Source organism: Numida meleagris, chromosome 6 (genome assembly GCF_002078875.1).
Source record: "Numida meleagris isolate 19003 breed g44 Domestic line chromosome 6, NumMel1.0, whole genome shotgun sequence".
NCBI classification, from domain to species: domain Eukaryota; kingdom Metazoa; phylum Chordata; class Aves; order Galliformes; family Numididae; genus Numida; species Numida meleagris.
The window spans coordinates 18928739-18943314 of record NC_034414.1 but is presented as its reverse complement, the minus strand read 5'-3'; the positions used below and the strand labels follow the sequence as shown (position 1 = coordinate 18943314).

Below are 14576 nucleotides of genomic sequence, written 5' to 3'. Positions count from 1 at the left end.
ATGCTTGATTCATTCATTGTGACCTCTAACAGTCGTGCAGGTGTGTGGAAATGCACTTCATTTCTCAGTTTGCTTGTCTCAGGCAGTGCTGTACAGGTGAGCGCATATGGCAGTTACAAAGGATTGGGAGGTATTGACGCAACATGATCGACTCAGTTGCAATATTGCAGTTTCACAATGAAGCATAAGGTTTTGAAGAAATTCCAGCCTCCAAACTTCCTGTAAGGCACTCATGCACAGCTGCAGGTCGGACTGCAAAAGCAGAGCTAAAGGCAGTCCACCCAGCACAGCGCACACAGGAGCACAGCAGTGCTGGTAGAGACAGGCAAAGAAGTGCAGAGGGGCAACACCGAGGTATTAATTGACGGAGATTGAACGGAAACAACCTCAGGACAAGGGGAAGAGCACCATCTGGTGGAGAACAAGCCCAAACTGAAAGCAGTGATTCTGCTCTTCACAGTCACCGTCTTGCAAAGAATGAAGGAACACTATAGTTCTCCCACTCCAACTTCGCACACCCGAGTTATTCTTCACAGAATCAGATCTGTCTCACTTGGCATATGCTATCTGCAAGACCCATCACGTAAGGATCACACTGATGAAAATGAGTCTGGGAAGCTCAGAGGATAAGGATGGTTTGGGTTTAAATTCCCAGTCAGAATCAGGTCCAAGCGTGGCATGCCTCCAAAAATAAATCATTGAGGTTTTACCTTAATTTCAAAAATCCAAGTTAACTAGACTCAATCTGTTGCTGGTCTATACCAGCCTGTACACATGCACTGTTTCCTGTCACAAATGCATCCCCAAGACTGTCTTCATAAGGCTTTTAGCATTCTTCCTCTCCCTAGTCAGAGAAGTCCCATCTTCATTTGGGAAAGCAATGAATTTCTTGAAAAGGGGAAGTCAGGAGTATCTTCATAAGGAGCAAGACCAAGAAATCCTTGCCTGACCATATCCATAGAACCTCTGGTGTCCTTAGAACTGCTGTTTTAGCATCAAATTTAGTTAAAATTGGCTGATAGCTTCAGAATACATGAGAAGACAGGCGGGAGTGATATACATGCATTTTACATGTGCACATGCATTTGAGGAAACAAGGCTGAAAAGAAATGCCAAACGTGCATTAATTCATATGATTGCTTCACAATGAATGTATCTCAGTCCAGTGTTTGCAGAGTGCTTTTACAACAACAGCATAACAGCAGAAACAGGCCAAGCATCTGAGCTTGTGTGGTACGCAATTAATTCTTCTTAATTCTAATGAATTAAGTGTGACATTCAGAATGAACCTGATGAATTACAGCTCAGGTCCAGAGTCAATTCCAATAATTCTGTAATTTGGAATTGAGATCTCTTAGAATTTAAGAATATTAGGTCAGCAAGCATCATTTAATGTTTCTGTAGTAGGCAAGATCCAGGAGACACCTGAAGAGAAACTCCAGAATCAGCAGCTGTGGGAATGACATTAGAATTAGTCTGTGCTGAGCCTTTTTTTTTTTCCCCCCCTTAAAATGGGGTCACAAGTTCTTTTCCTCTATCTGATCTGAACAGTATTTCACTACCTTGCACTAATGGAGCATATAAGATGTCAAGCACAGAATTGTGTAATTTAGTGGGAGACAATTCAAGTTTGTGTAAAGTGGTTTCTTCCATGCAATTTTATTTTTGCTCGCCTTGCTAATGAATTAAGATACAAGTTACTCAGGGGAGACCAGGAAATAGCAATCACTCCTATAGCCCTTGCAAACCAGCTGGAAGGAGAGGATTAATACTCTTCTGGGAATAATCAAATGTCACATAGAAAATACATGGGCAAATAGAGTTTATTATGTTTGTCTTTGATGAGATGACTACTGCTGCTACCCCCGTTGAATGTGATGATAAATGTTAAGGATATCCAAGACTGGACATACAGTATCACATCTTTGTGCAAATGCAGTCATCAAAATTGCATTGACAGCTGAAATAAATAACTGCTTGGGTGAGCTATCTCACTGCCTTGCCTCTACTGTTTACCACACTGGAAACCGCTTACACAATAGCAGCAATTGCACAAGGAAACAGATGTGTGCACACCATTCAGACAACAGATATCTGCATTCTTTTAAAGTCTGCCCTTCAATCCATTGTAGGGAAGTTTCTTCTGCACTTGCGTATTCCTTCAGTACTGAATCAAAATGTTTGCTTTTTTTTTTTTTAAACTGACAGAACATGCAAATCACTTCATTGGATGGAATACTTTCCTAACTTGAGTGCTACCCAGGACACTGTTTGTCCCTGGAGACATTCAAGAACTATGTAGATGTGGCACTGAGGGACATGGTTTAGTGGTACGGTGGTGATGGGTTGATGGCTGGACTAGACGATCTTAGTTGTCTTTTCCAGTCTTAATGATTCTATGATTGTTTGCTTTAAGAAGTGTATATGCATCTCAGTATTGTCACATAGTTTTGAGCTTCACACACTTGAACCAAGCAGTTCCTTACTGTCTGATTTGATCAAGAATGTCATTTCCAGTAATATATATTCAACGTAGTAAATGTCTTCTCAAAAAATATTCAAGTTTTTTTTTAAACAAAAGGGAGATTTCTGGTGGAAAAAATGCTGCTCTGGCAGATTCCTCACCAGCGCTGCATGCAAATGCTTATCAGAAAATGCAGTGCCTAGTATCTGAAAAAAATCTCCTAACCTCTGCCTACGAACTTGGATCTTGCTTCTTAAAGAGGAGCCATAAAGAGGGAGTTTAGCCCATAAGCCACATTCCTCACTGACAGCTCCTACCTGCTTGGAAAGGCAATGTATACCTGCCCACGTAGCCTCCACTTTGTCCACCAAACAGCAAGTGCAGACTCTGCAGAGAAGATTCCAGCTTGAGTTGTGAACTGAGGCCTGGACTCACTATGAAGGGAAGCATGGACTTGCAGGGCCTAACTGTTTTATCAGTCCAACCTGCTCATTGTTTCAGCCTGGTCCCCAGGCCTGCCACACACCCACTTGAAGTGAACCAATTATTTCCCTTGACAAGAAAACCTGAGTGTAAAATAAAAGCACAGTTCACTATAAAATCCATGTCTGACAGATGTTATGGAAGTAAGCCACCCCATACCACTTGCCTAGCGATCAGGGTACCAATAAGAACTGGGGTGAGCTCAGATGATGAGAGATTCTCTGGTACATATGCCACAAGAGAGGAAGTAATCTTTACTCAACATTACAGTGACTGAGAGGTACGTTTAGTGTATGCATCTTGTTCCCTCAAACACCACTGTGAGTTCCAGAAATTCCTGTGTCCTTCAAGACTTTTCTTTCCCCCTTCTGTATTTTGGTTTGTATTCATGGAATTAGACTTTAAACAACACTTCCCCCCCCCGCCCCCCACACACACACACTCTGCTGTCACACAAAAAGGTTTCATAAGTTAAAGATCAATTATGACCTGGTTTAAAACTACAAAGACTGTGAGATTTGTATGTAACCATTGTATGGTCTAGGGACTACTTGGTAGTTGCATACCTTATTGAAAGTTTTCTGCTTGAAGTGAGTTGGAGGCTTTTCAGTGACTGATGACATAATTCCTTCCTTGATCATGCTTTTTTTTTGTTTTCTTGGTTGCTTTCCTAATGAGCTAACAAGAGGGATGATTGCAAAATGATTGTATGTCTCCTATATAAGGTTACTGAAGGCAGCCAACTGATGCTGTAAGTGATTGATACAGATGTGTAGCAAATTTCAGAACAGAGTTTCACTTTATGAAGTACTCAATGCAAATATATAAATTCTGAACAGAAATTCAGTGGAAACATATTCAAACTGTGAAAGATATACAGCAGTTCCTGGGGCTCTAGAACACTTCACAGGAGCTTGAATGAGCATAAAATGGCTTCACCATTGAAAAGTTTCCTCCATCTTTTATTCTTGTTTTAAGTGATACTATTAACCCATGCAAGCAAACTGTACTACCCAAACATGGTTTATGCTGAGGTTTCTCATCATTCACCTCTAAATATCATTGCATATGGGTTGCTCCTGTATCCCTTCCAGAATACTATTGTGATGAGATGAAACACCTAGATGCTACCTACCTTCTTCTAATTAACCATGCATGTGTCTTAAAGGTTTTAATTTATCTTAATGGAAATTACACTTGAAAATTTACTTCATCAGGTGCCATGGTGAGGAAGGACTGCTATCAGCTTCGGCACTGAAGACTTCTTCCAGGGAAACTAAATTAATAAAGGGACCATTCCTCTTTGAAAACTGAAGTGACTATTAAAAATCCATACAATGCTGGAGATTCCTCTCAAAGAGACAATGTTTACAGGTTTACATGAAAAAAAGAAATAGCACAAAGAATTATATGAAAAACTGATTAAACAATGAAGCAAGAAGAATGAATGGTCCTTGTGGCTGTAAAGCTTCCATTACTGACCACAGAAAAAGCACTCTCTGATAACAAGTGTATCCTCATCCCAAAAGAGGTGTCCAACCTACAGGACCTCTAATGATGTTCTGAGGCAGGCTCAGAGATGAAACAAAGTTGAAGCTTTGAAAACAACACTCCAAACTTCAACAGGAAAGGTGAACAAAGACACCTTCCTCATTTTCTATGCACACAGAGGAAATCAATTCTCCTTTGCTCCCTGTGTCTGCCCTCCCCAGCCACCTCACCTGCAGCTCCTCCTTCACAGAAATGTGATAGAAACACATTACAAGCAAATGTTCTCAAAGCATGACAACTGATTACTATCTGACTTGGCCTTGGTACAGCCCAAGCATGTTAAGACCTGAAAATATTTCAGTGTTGTAAATGGAACTGATATGAAGTAAGGACGTGCCTTCTAAACTTCTCTGCTAAAAGTTGCTTTGGAAGAGACCTGTAAGCCAACGTAAGGGAAAACTAACAGGAGTAATCACAGGAGGTGTATACTATGTCATGATCCTAGCTGAGGCCCATACATACAGAAAAACATAGCAGTGATTACAGAAACTAACATGAGATTTCCTAGCTCACAGTTCAGCTCCCCAGCTTCCTTAGACTGGGATCTACCTATCCAGGAAAGTGGAAGTGAATCAGTTAAGTGTGTGAAGTCAAAGTATATGCACTAAAGTATGTTAGACTTCTAATTCAGTGCTATCATGTAGCCCTAAATCACTATAGCTTAATCCCAAAGAGCCTGTAAGAAGATTATGTTTAACTTTCCTACTCGCAAAAACAGTCTGTACTACTCTACCTTTCAATTCATCTTCCATCATATTTTTGCAGTGCTGTAGTCACATAGTTGTGTTCTGATCCTTACAGATCTGTTAAACAAGACCAAATCAAATCTGGTGACTAACTGGACATGAGATGGCCAAACATGTGATTGCTGTTGGCAAACACTGACCCAGCACTGGGATAGACCTGCAATGCCTGGGGTTTCTAGGCAGATCTTACTGTGTCTCCTGTCACTTTTCCCTCTGCCCATGTATGGTTCTATACCTGTGCTTCTCCACAGACCCTGCTCCCTTTCTTATCCTCCCACTCTGCTCTTTGACCAGAAACACAGTTCCCAGGCTCCATTTCTAAGGATGATGTCCTCATTAGCAAGCAATGCCTCACACACTGAGCTAATTTGATTTTCTCAATTATTCCTCAGTCCTAAAATGGTGTGATAGCAACCTTCACTTCTTGCCCTCATCTCCAGTGGAGTTCTGTGACAGTAAGCATTTCCTATATCTCACAGAATAGCTAGCTAAGTCTCACCAAAACAATCCCTTAAATACATTAAAATTTCAAAGTACTTGGACAGAGAAAAACAATAGAAAAAAAAAACACCAATCGGTTCTTAAACAACTTCTTTAAAGTAGCTTTACATGGAAAAAATGGTTTGATGCGGTAGGATTAAAAAACTAAGCCTGCAGATCTTCCAGTGTAGAACACTACAAAAAGGTAAACTAATGGTTTCCTTGAAGAACAGAAATATGCTGCTGAAAGAGAGAGAAAGGTCATTATTATAAATCATAGATTTCCTAACAAAAATTTACTGCCCAGCCCCTAAGCTAAGGCAAGGGCTGGCTTCTCTGCTGCCTTTGCAAAATCCTGAGCAGCACCACAGTGCTAATCTTTCAAGGATGTTTATCTGGTTGCAGTAGTTGCCAGAAAGCCAGTTTCCCACCTGCCCATTGTAAAGTGGAACACAAACTCAGCAAGTTAACACTTCCTCTGATCCACTCCCTGTCATGCACACAAAGCTTTGCAGCATGCCTAGTCCTGCAGTCCTTTCTCCAGTACTCAATTACTTAAGAAAATGTAGTGGGAAAACTGTAGATGTTAAGTTCAAATGTAAATATAAACTTGTAATGATGACAGGAAGTCCAGATATCCCCTCCCCAACATCTCTTCTCTGTCCATCCCAATAAGGCACATGCATTTTGAGAAGTGTGAAGGGTTAAAGATTATTCTTCATACACAACAATGTGCCATTTATTCACTAATCCTTCGAGCCTAATTCCTGAAATGTCAAAAGCATTTTTCAAGCCAACAACATTGGCAGCATTAAGCTTTCTGTTCTGCCCAAAGTGCCTGAAAAACAGACAGAAGTTTTCATTTCTTTCTGGAAACCGCCTAGGTAAGGCTTAATTTCATCTGGCTGTGGCACTGAGAGCTTACAAGGTCATTTGAAGGATAAAGTCAACATGGTGAAGCACTAGGAGAGGATCAGATGGTCCTTGCATATCGTGATAGAAACATACTGCACTCCTGTACAGAAGGACATACTGCTATACCTGTTTTCAGGACTGAACTGAAACTAAAGTCCAGGTGTGCATATTTCTCCAAGGAAATCCATGGCAGGACAGGAAGTCAAGCCGAGGTCCCTGTCGCTGCTTCCTTTAGTCCCTGGGCTATGCTTCAAGCCCCTCTTCGCTTTGACCCATGGAACCTCAGTACCCCACTAATATTACAGACCATGGTTTGAAAGGACTATTGAAGCAATGCTCTCTTCTAAGAAACCAGTGTGTAATATTAATGGTATAACAATTTAGAGAGAAGAAACTCTTCCCATGGAAAGAGGCCTGCCTCTCTGACCCACCACCTAGAAAAGCTCATTTGAGCAGAAGCAGCATTACTCTGTTCCCATCCATATGCTCCGAACACTTCAATCAAGAAGATTGAACACTTTATGTACCACTGAAGATAACAAATTTATAAAAACCCAACTTGTTACTTGGTTAGTCCTATCCACTTACATGTCTCCATGGCAGCATGGCATCTTGCAGGATTCAATCATTCTCACAACCACATTTTCCAGCTAAAGTTATCATGAGTACTTCTTTTTTATGATTCATGTGCCTGTCGTCACCAACAACTCTTCATAAGGTTAGACTGGTATCAAGGGAATTTGTCCTTCTCTTACACAGAAAAGAGTTCATTTAGCTGGAACTGTGTACAGCTATTTTGTTGAGAGATGCCCACTTTTGCAAAAAATCTAAGCATGCTGCCTTTGCAGGCAGTGACAAAGGCACGCACAGGTGTGTAGCAAGAGGTTACTTTAATGTGCCTTTGAGTTTCAAGGATTAAGAAACAGGCTCAAACACTTTTTGAAGTTTCATCTTTCATTGAATCCCTTAATCCCTCCAAGCTTGGCACCATTTCTCACTCATTTGTTTATATTTTAATCTAAAGTTTCTCACTTGAGAACCACATTGACCTTTTGGTTAAACCTGAGGCTGTGAGTGATAGTGCAGCTGGGAGTTTTTTTTTTTTTTACAGCTCTTCCAGCTGCTTCTCATGACTTGCAAAGAGAGCAGGGAGCTTGCACACCAGCACTGTGCAAGGCTGATCACATCCATGGCAGCTGATTTTAGCTTTGCAGGTTGTGTCACTGGACCTGAATGCTCATGAGCAAAGTAGTCATAGAAAATGAAGGATCTGACACTAAAGGAGCAATACCTGAGCAAACGCTGTTCATTCTTGTGGGTTAAACAACCACTACATTGGATTGCCATGCTTGGAGGCAACAGCAGGAGGTTAGGGCCTGACACACAAGAGCTCTATAAGAGGCTCTATTACTCAGTGGGCTTCAGTGAGGAGTAGAGGGGGAAAACACACAGGGGTGGAAAAGGCTCAGCTTCACTGCTGCTACATTAATAGGATATTGCCTTCAAGATGTATCTTAAAAATGAGGATGATCAACAGTGATCCCTAAAAAGAAGGGTTACGGCTTTCAGTGGAATTTGCTGCTGCAGGAGGTTGTCACAATGCTAAAGGAGCAGCTGGGCTTCAGCAGCTGCAGCAGCATGATGAGCTACTGCAGTTATGCAAAGAAAGACAGCAGTAAGTGTTTTTGAACCTTATGGCTTATAGCATCAGCTGATTGCTTGTAAGAGTGAAGAGGGGAATTTATTTTTCACAACACTCAGGATTGTCTGGGTGCTTTCTGCAGGGCTTCCCCTTCATAAGATATATCTGCTGCCCTTTCCCCTGCTTTGTTCTGCCTTGGTAGATTCAGGATAAGAGATGTGGCCTGCGCCAGGCTCTCCATCCTTGTACTTGCCTTTAAAAGCTACTCATAATTTGATCATACAGCACCTTCCATTCAGAATCTTTGTGAAGTGACTACCATAAAATCATATAATGCTGCCCAGAAGAGAAGAGCTCAGATGTTACTAAAAATATATCCGAAATCCTCATTTTGGATGACTATACTTTCCAGCTACCAAAATGCCAGGCTCCCAGTACAACACTTAGCCTCAATAGGAATTAGGGATCCACCCTTCCTCACCCACCATGCTGGAGGCATCGACACACACCAACATCTCCAGAGCATGGCTCAGATAAGACTTCAGCCAAGCCTGCTGCAGGGCAAACTGCCTTTCAGTCCTGTGAGTACAGCGCTCATCCAGGACACAGAATCTGACATTCTCTGTCTGCCCAAGAACCCCATGTCTCTCATTGCTTACGAGTCAGCCATGCTGTACCTCACTGTTCATTTATTCAGTCTGAGGAGATTTTAAACTGCACGCACTAATTCATTAAGCTGCAATAATTCCCTGAGCCAAAGCATAAGGATTGCTTTACAGCCCTATACTTAGGGCACTGACCTTCAATAAAAGGAGACACCTCAAGCTATCAAAGCTGCAGATTATACAAGGTGTGAAGACAGGTATAACTTTTCACATTTACTTAAAGCACAATTTCTGTGAATGAGGTTCTTTTAGGCTCTTGTGAATAGGAAAGGAAAGTTGACCCCACCTTAGAAATGATTAAATATATTGTCCAAAGACACAGATATTTGTTAAAAAAGGAATCTAGTGTGTATGTGCATGCCTTCAAAACAACCTTCCTTACTTCCTACAGCTTTCAGTTAAAGATGAAAAAAACATTTCAGGGAGCACTAAATAAGGAATATATAGGTGATAGTTTCCAGATCAGAAAAAATTTGAGATCCTAAGGCATGATCACTTCCATACAAATCTGGAAGTCTCTTGCATAGACCTCTACATGAACATTAACTACTTAGGCTTCTCAGAGAAACAGACATTTCTTTCTTACCTTGTAGAGGTTTTTACAGGCCCTGTCAACAAATGGAAGGTTTTTTTTTCCCTTAAAGGGTGATCATTTTTATAGTGCTGATTTGATCACTGCTATTGCTTTCCAACCCCTAAGCTGTCTCTGATCAGTACCATTGTTCCTTAACTCCCCTGAGTTAAGTCTGTAGGGGGAATTCCCATCATATTTTAAAGGTTAGAGACACACCCCTGGCTTTTCTTCCCTTAAAAAAAAAGGGCAGAAAATTGTGTAAGCATTCTGACCCTTACTTCTGTGGATATGAGAAAATGACTCATTCTTTCATTTATTTCCTATTCCACATCTTGTTGTTAAATGGAGCAGCTGCCCATTCATAGTATCTAAAACTGGGAGGCGGTTGAGTGGTTAAGCCATTAGAATAAGAATGGGGGCTAAAAGTAGAAAAGTTTCCTCATCCTGGTAAGATGGATTGCGACCTAGGAGACCAATGCCTACAGGAAGTCCATGGCCCTACTTCCTTTCTGTCAAGCAAGAGGGGCCAACAGGCAGAAGAAAAAGCAACAAGTTCTCCTCTAGTGTGGTACACCCTAGTGCAGGAATTAAAACATATGCAAAGCCTCTTCTCCACCAAAATGAATCCAGCAAAGCAGACTTCACTACAGAGAGGTCAAAATCATGCAGCTGTACCAGCTAAAGAACCAATACTTCCTTTCTAAAGTATCTACAACTGTGAGCATCAACACCTATTGCTAGATTCAAGCTCAAAAAGCCTGAGTGCTGCCCAGTCTTCACCACCAAGGCTCTAGTCTTTGTTTTTCCTCAATATTTCTTTATGCCATCAGTTTTGATTCCAACGTTAAAACATTCAACCTCTCACAAAAAACTTTTAGAGTCAAAGATGTGCAGCATGCAGATATTTAACATGCAATGATCATTCCACCTAATGCCAAACAGACTGTCGGTATTTCCATTGATCTGCAACCCTACCATGTTTGGTGGAGCAAGTCTCTAGGATATAGTGGAGTTTCCAGATAGACATCCCAGAAATTTCTGCACATTCCATGAAATGTCAGAGCAGCCTTGCTTAAACATGTTATTAATTGTATCATCACTAACGGACTCTAGTCAGTAGTACCCGCCCTAGGATTACTGAGACAAGAATATGGACAACCCATACCTTCTTAACAGACTGAAAACCAGCTACAGCTCAGCATATGCTATTGTAGTGCCATAACACAATGGAAAGCACAGCAATAACAGCAGAGTAGCAAAATCCTAGGCTACAGCAAGTGAAAAGATACTCAAATACAGCAGCCATAGACACAGAAATGAAGGAAAAAAAAAATCCACTTACCTTGAGAAGGCCTCAGGTATACAAGCATCTCCAGCAAGATACCTTTGCTTCCACTGCCAACCCTTAAATGAGGTCTGGGAAGGGGTGGGTCCTGGCTCCAGCCCTTCCGGTCATTCAGATGCATCGCATGCACCTGAGCTCCCCTGGGTTGGCCCTGCCTTCCCACCAGGTGCTCAATCAGTGGTTCAAGCCATGACTTAGCATTTCCACTACGGCTATAAAACGCACAAAAAACTAGCTCATGCATCTGGTTGGTGCTGAGAACTGTCGTGCTATTAGCAATGAGATGGTCTGTGCATGTGCACATATAGTTGGATCACACTTCAGTTGTAGTGCTGTAAAGGGTAGGCCTATTGACTCACTGTCAGGATCACTGATCAGCAGATCACTGCAGGAAGACATTGAGACTTGAAGTACATTTAGAAATGCAGGAATCCCTCTTGCTGGAAAAAGCCTGGGAGTGTCCTCTGCTCTTGCTGTGAACTGCCCTCCCCAGTAGTGGCCATGGAACACACTCACTGTCATATCAAGTGTCTGAATACTACTGTGTCAGCTCAGGTGCCTAAGAAATTCTGTACACAACCACATCGGAGTAATATCTCAGGCTAGTTAAATACCTAGACTTCCTGAGCAATGTTTCTTACACTCACTGCAGATGTCAGCATAAGATCCCTGATGGCAGCGCACAGCAGGGTCGCACTCTTGAAGATGCAGTGATGCAATATTTGCTGAATGTATTTCATGTGTGTTACATAGCCTCCAGATGTTTGTTCCTTTTACAGTTCTTCAGAAGTGTATCTGGATCTGCGGAGGGATCTCTGTGAAAGAAAGAATGTTTTAATGAATATAGCCAGTCCATCATTTTGTTAAGGAGGATGTCTTTTTCCAATAAATATATTTTCAGATAGATGTCCCAGAAATTTCTGCATATTCCAGGGAAAGTGTCATGATTCTTGCCTGGAGAATCTACATGTCCTGTAATAAAGATGTGATATATTGAGTTGTTTGGTGTCAGTCAGTTCTGAATAGAGAAAACAGAGTTAATAATCAGTTTTTCTGCTACTGTAGCTGGAAGAAGAAAACAAGTTGCATGTACTTTACGTATTATCCCTTGAAAATAGTCCTCAGAGCTGTTCCATTGTGTGCATTAGTTATAAATGTATACTTAATGCTTATCTTTCATTTTAGAGACTGGTTGTGATTGTTTTTTTTTCCTAGTGTATTCTATGTTATATTGTCACATAACCTTAATGCTACCTCTTTTCTTAAAAGGCTGTTAGAGGCCCTTCCTCTTGCCTTGCCCATTTAGTGCTCTGTAGAAAAAGACACTCAGATTAGTTTTGTATCAGGATGGAAGAAAACATGAGGACGTGATGGTCTCGGACATGCTGAGATCTCACTGATGAGGGCCTTTCCACTGACATCTGGCATTTCACTGGTACTTGATGCTTCCACTGACATTTTGACTGGTGTTCTGAAGGGAAAACCAGTGAAGGGAAATCTCCCTTTTCTACAGGCAATGCAGAGCTCACTGGAATGGGATGTGTCTGGGAGATGCATTGCCCAAGATACACACAATTAGGCCATATTGCACAGGATTGTATTCACTGCGCCCTCTGTTATGGCAGGGCAGCTAGTCGGCGTTGTTTGGTGTTCATTAATTCAGAGTAGAGGAAATTGAGTTATTTGAGTTTCTACTGCTGTAGCTGAAATAAAAAAAACCTAGATTAGTATTCACTGTAAGTATTATTAACCTGGTTTCACCTGCACACTCTCCAGGCCATATAATACAAGTCAAAGTCTCTTTGCAGCCACTCAGGTGATTACAAGAGATAAAAAATAATAATGGGCCATAAACTGAGGGAATATGAGACAAACTCCACTTAATAGACTGTGAACAAAGTTCATTGTAGCCAGTGGAAATCTGAGCTGCATTTGAATCAGAACCGACTCACTGTGGAAATCCCTAGTGTCCATTTGCACTTGTCAGCAACGCTTCTCTGATCTGCCTGCAAAGCTCTGTGAGTGGCACTTTTATTAAAAATTGTGAAAGATGATGTCACGGGCTAATCCAGTAATAACTTCTTCCTGCTGCTCTCAGGAGCCCAGTCAATCTTCTTTAAACCTGCAGAGTCTTTGTTCATGCATTGAGCACCGAGGCTCAGGAGGTGCACGTGGCACAGGCTGGTGCTGCCCTGGGAATTCTGCAGTGCAGAGCAATGTTCCTGTGTAGCTGAAGGCAATGAGCCTCAGGTGCAGCGTGCCCCTGGGTGGCCCCGTTACAGCCCCATGAGGCATGAGCCTGGGCATGGACCTGCTGTGCTGGGGAGATGGTGATGCTCCTGCATCTGCACAACGCTGCAGAGCCTGGCTTCAATCACTGCTCCACAGGGTCACACTGTGCTGCACTGTGAGATGCACACAGGAGAGGAGGTTCTCTGACACCACAGTAATGGGGCAAGTAAATGCCTCCACTTGGAGCAAGAGCTTACAAGAAAAGCAGAAAACTAAGCCAAAGTGATCCTGCAAGCAAATGGCTCTGTGTTAGCCTCATTTAATATCTCCCACTCCTCCCTGAACGACAATTCCAGCCGTGGAATTTCTGAAGACAGGAATACCTTAGTCCAAAGCCTGCCTGAAACATATAAAGGACAAGGTATCCTCATCATTAGAAACAGCACCTCTCTGGAGAACTGAGGTGTCATACGTGCCCAAGTCTTTAACTCGTGCTATTTACTCAGGCATCCTTCAGAGACTACTAATTAGCGTGGAGCTCTGGGGCACAAAAATATTTTGATCTAGGCTGACCAAAGCTCCTCTTCATTTATATTAAGAACTGTTCTTTTGTATTAGATGTGCTCATTTCATTTTCCAATTCATTCTCTCCACTGCCGGTTTCTCTGATCTGTTGCTTCTAATGATGCCAAGCATCATCCTCATGAAAATTCAGATCATTTGGCAGTCACTTACAACATAAAGGCAGCTGCATCTGGGCTACAACCTGGCAAGTCTGGGGGACCTCAGGCTCTGTGAGATACAAAAAATTTTTGACAAATTTCTTCTCAGAAAGGGTGGTGATGCATTGGCACAGACTGCCCAGGGGGGTGGTGGAGTCACCATCCCTGGAGGTGTTCAAGAAATATGGAGATGTGGCACTGAGGGACATGGTCAGCAGGCATGGTGGGGATGGGCTGGGGTTGGACTGGATGATGTTAGTGCTCTTTTCCAACCTTAACGATTCTACATGCGGAGCAAAGATGTCACTTGAAATCAGGTGAGCACTGTCCTTTCTCCCACGCTGTCAGTGGTTTGCTCCATGCTTTTCACCAGTCGCTTTCCTGAATCTTGGTCTTTGTCAGAAGTGGTGAGAATGCCACTTCTCTGGGCTTTGAGGTCTCTGAATATAATGCAGTAACCGTTCTTACGTGCTAAGGTTGTAAAAGAAAGAGTGAAAATACCACCTCAGTTCAAGTGCTTAAACACACCGGGTTTGCCTAAGGTGGTCCAAGAGTCAGGCTTACATAAATCAACACTTTTTAGAGGAGGAGAAGAAAACAATGCAAGATAAAGGTAAACTTTCTGCACTTGAGAATGTTTCTCCCCCGTTCCCTGGGCTGTGTTATACTATATATTATCACTGTCATCAAAAGGGGTGTGTGTAAGAACTTGAAAAACCAAACGAACCTGTCTGCAAGGTGTTCCGTATATCACAGT

General features: G+C 42.0%; 1 long non-coding RNA gene across 1 annotated transcript; it reads right to left on the bottom strand.

Annotated features, from left to right (window-relative positions):
* LOC110402125 lies at positions 1-10934 on the bottom strand. The gene is made up of 2 exons (XR_002440915.1): positions 10863-10934; positions 1-1099 (listed from the first exon to the last, which is right to left on the bottom strand). It is a non-coding gene; the product is annotated as an uncharacterized LOC110402125 (long non-coding RNA).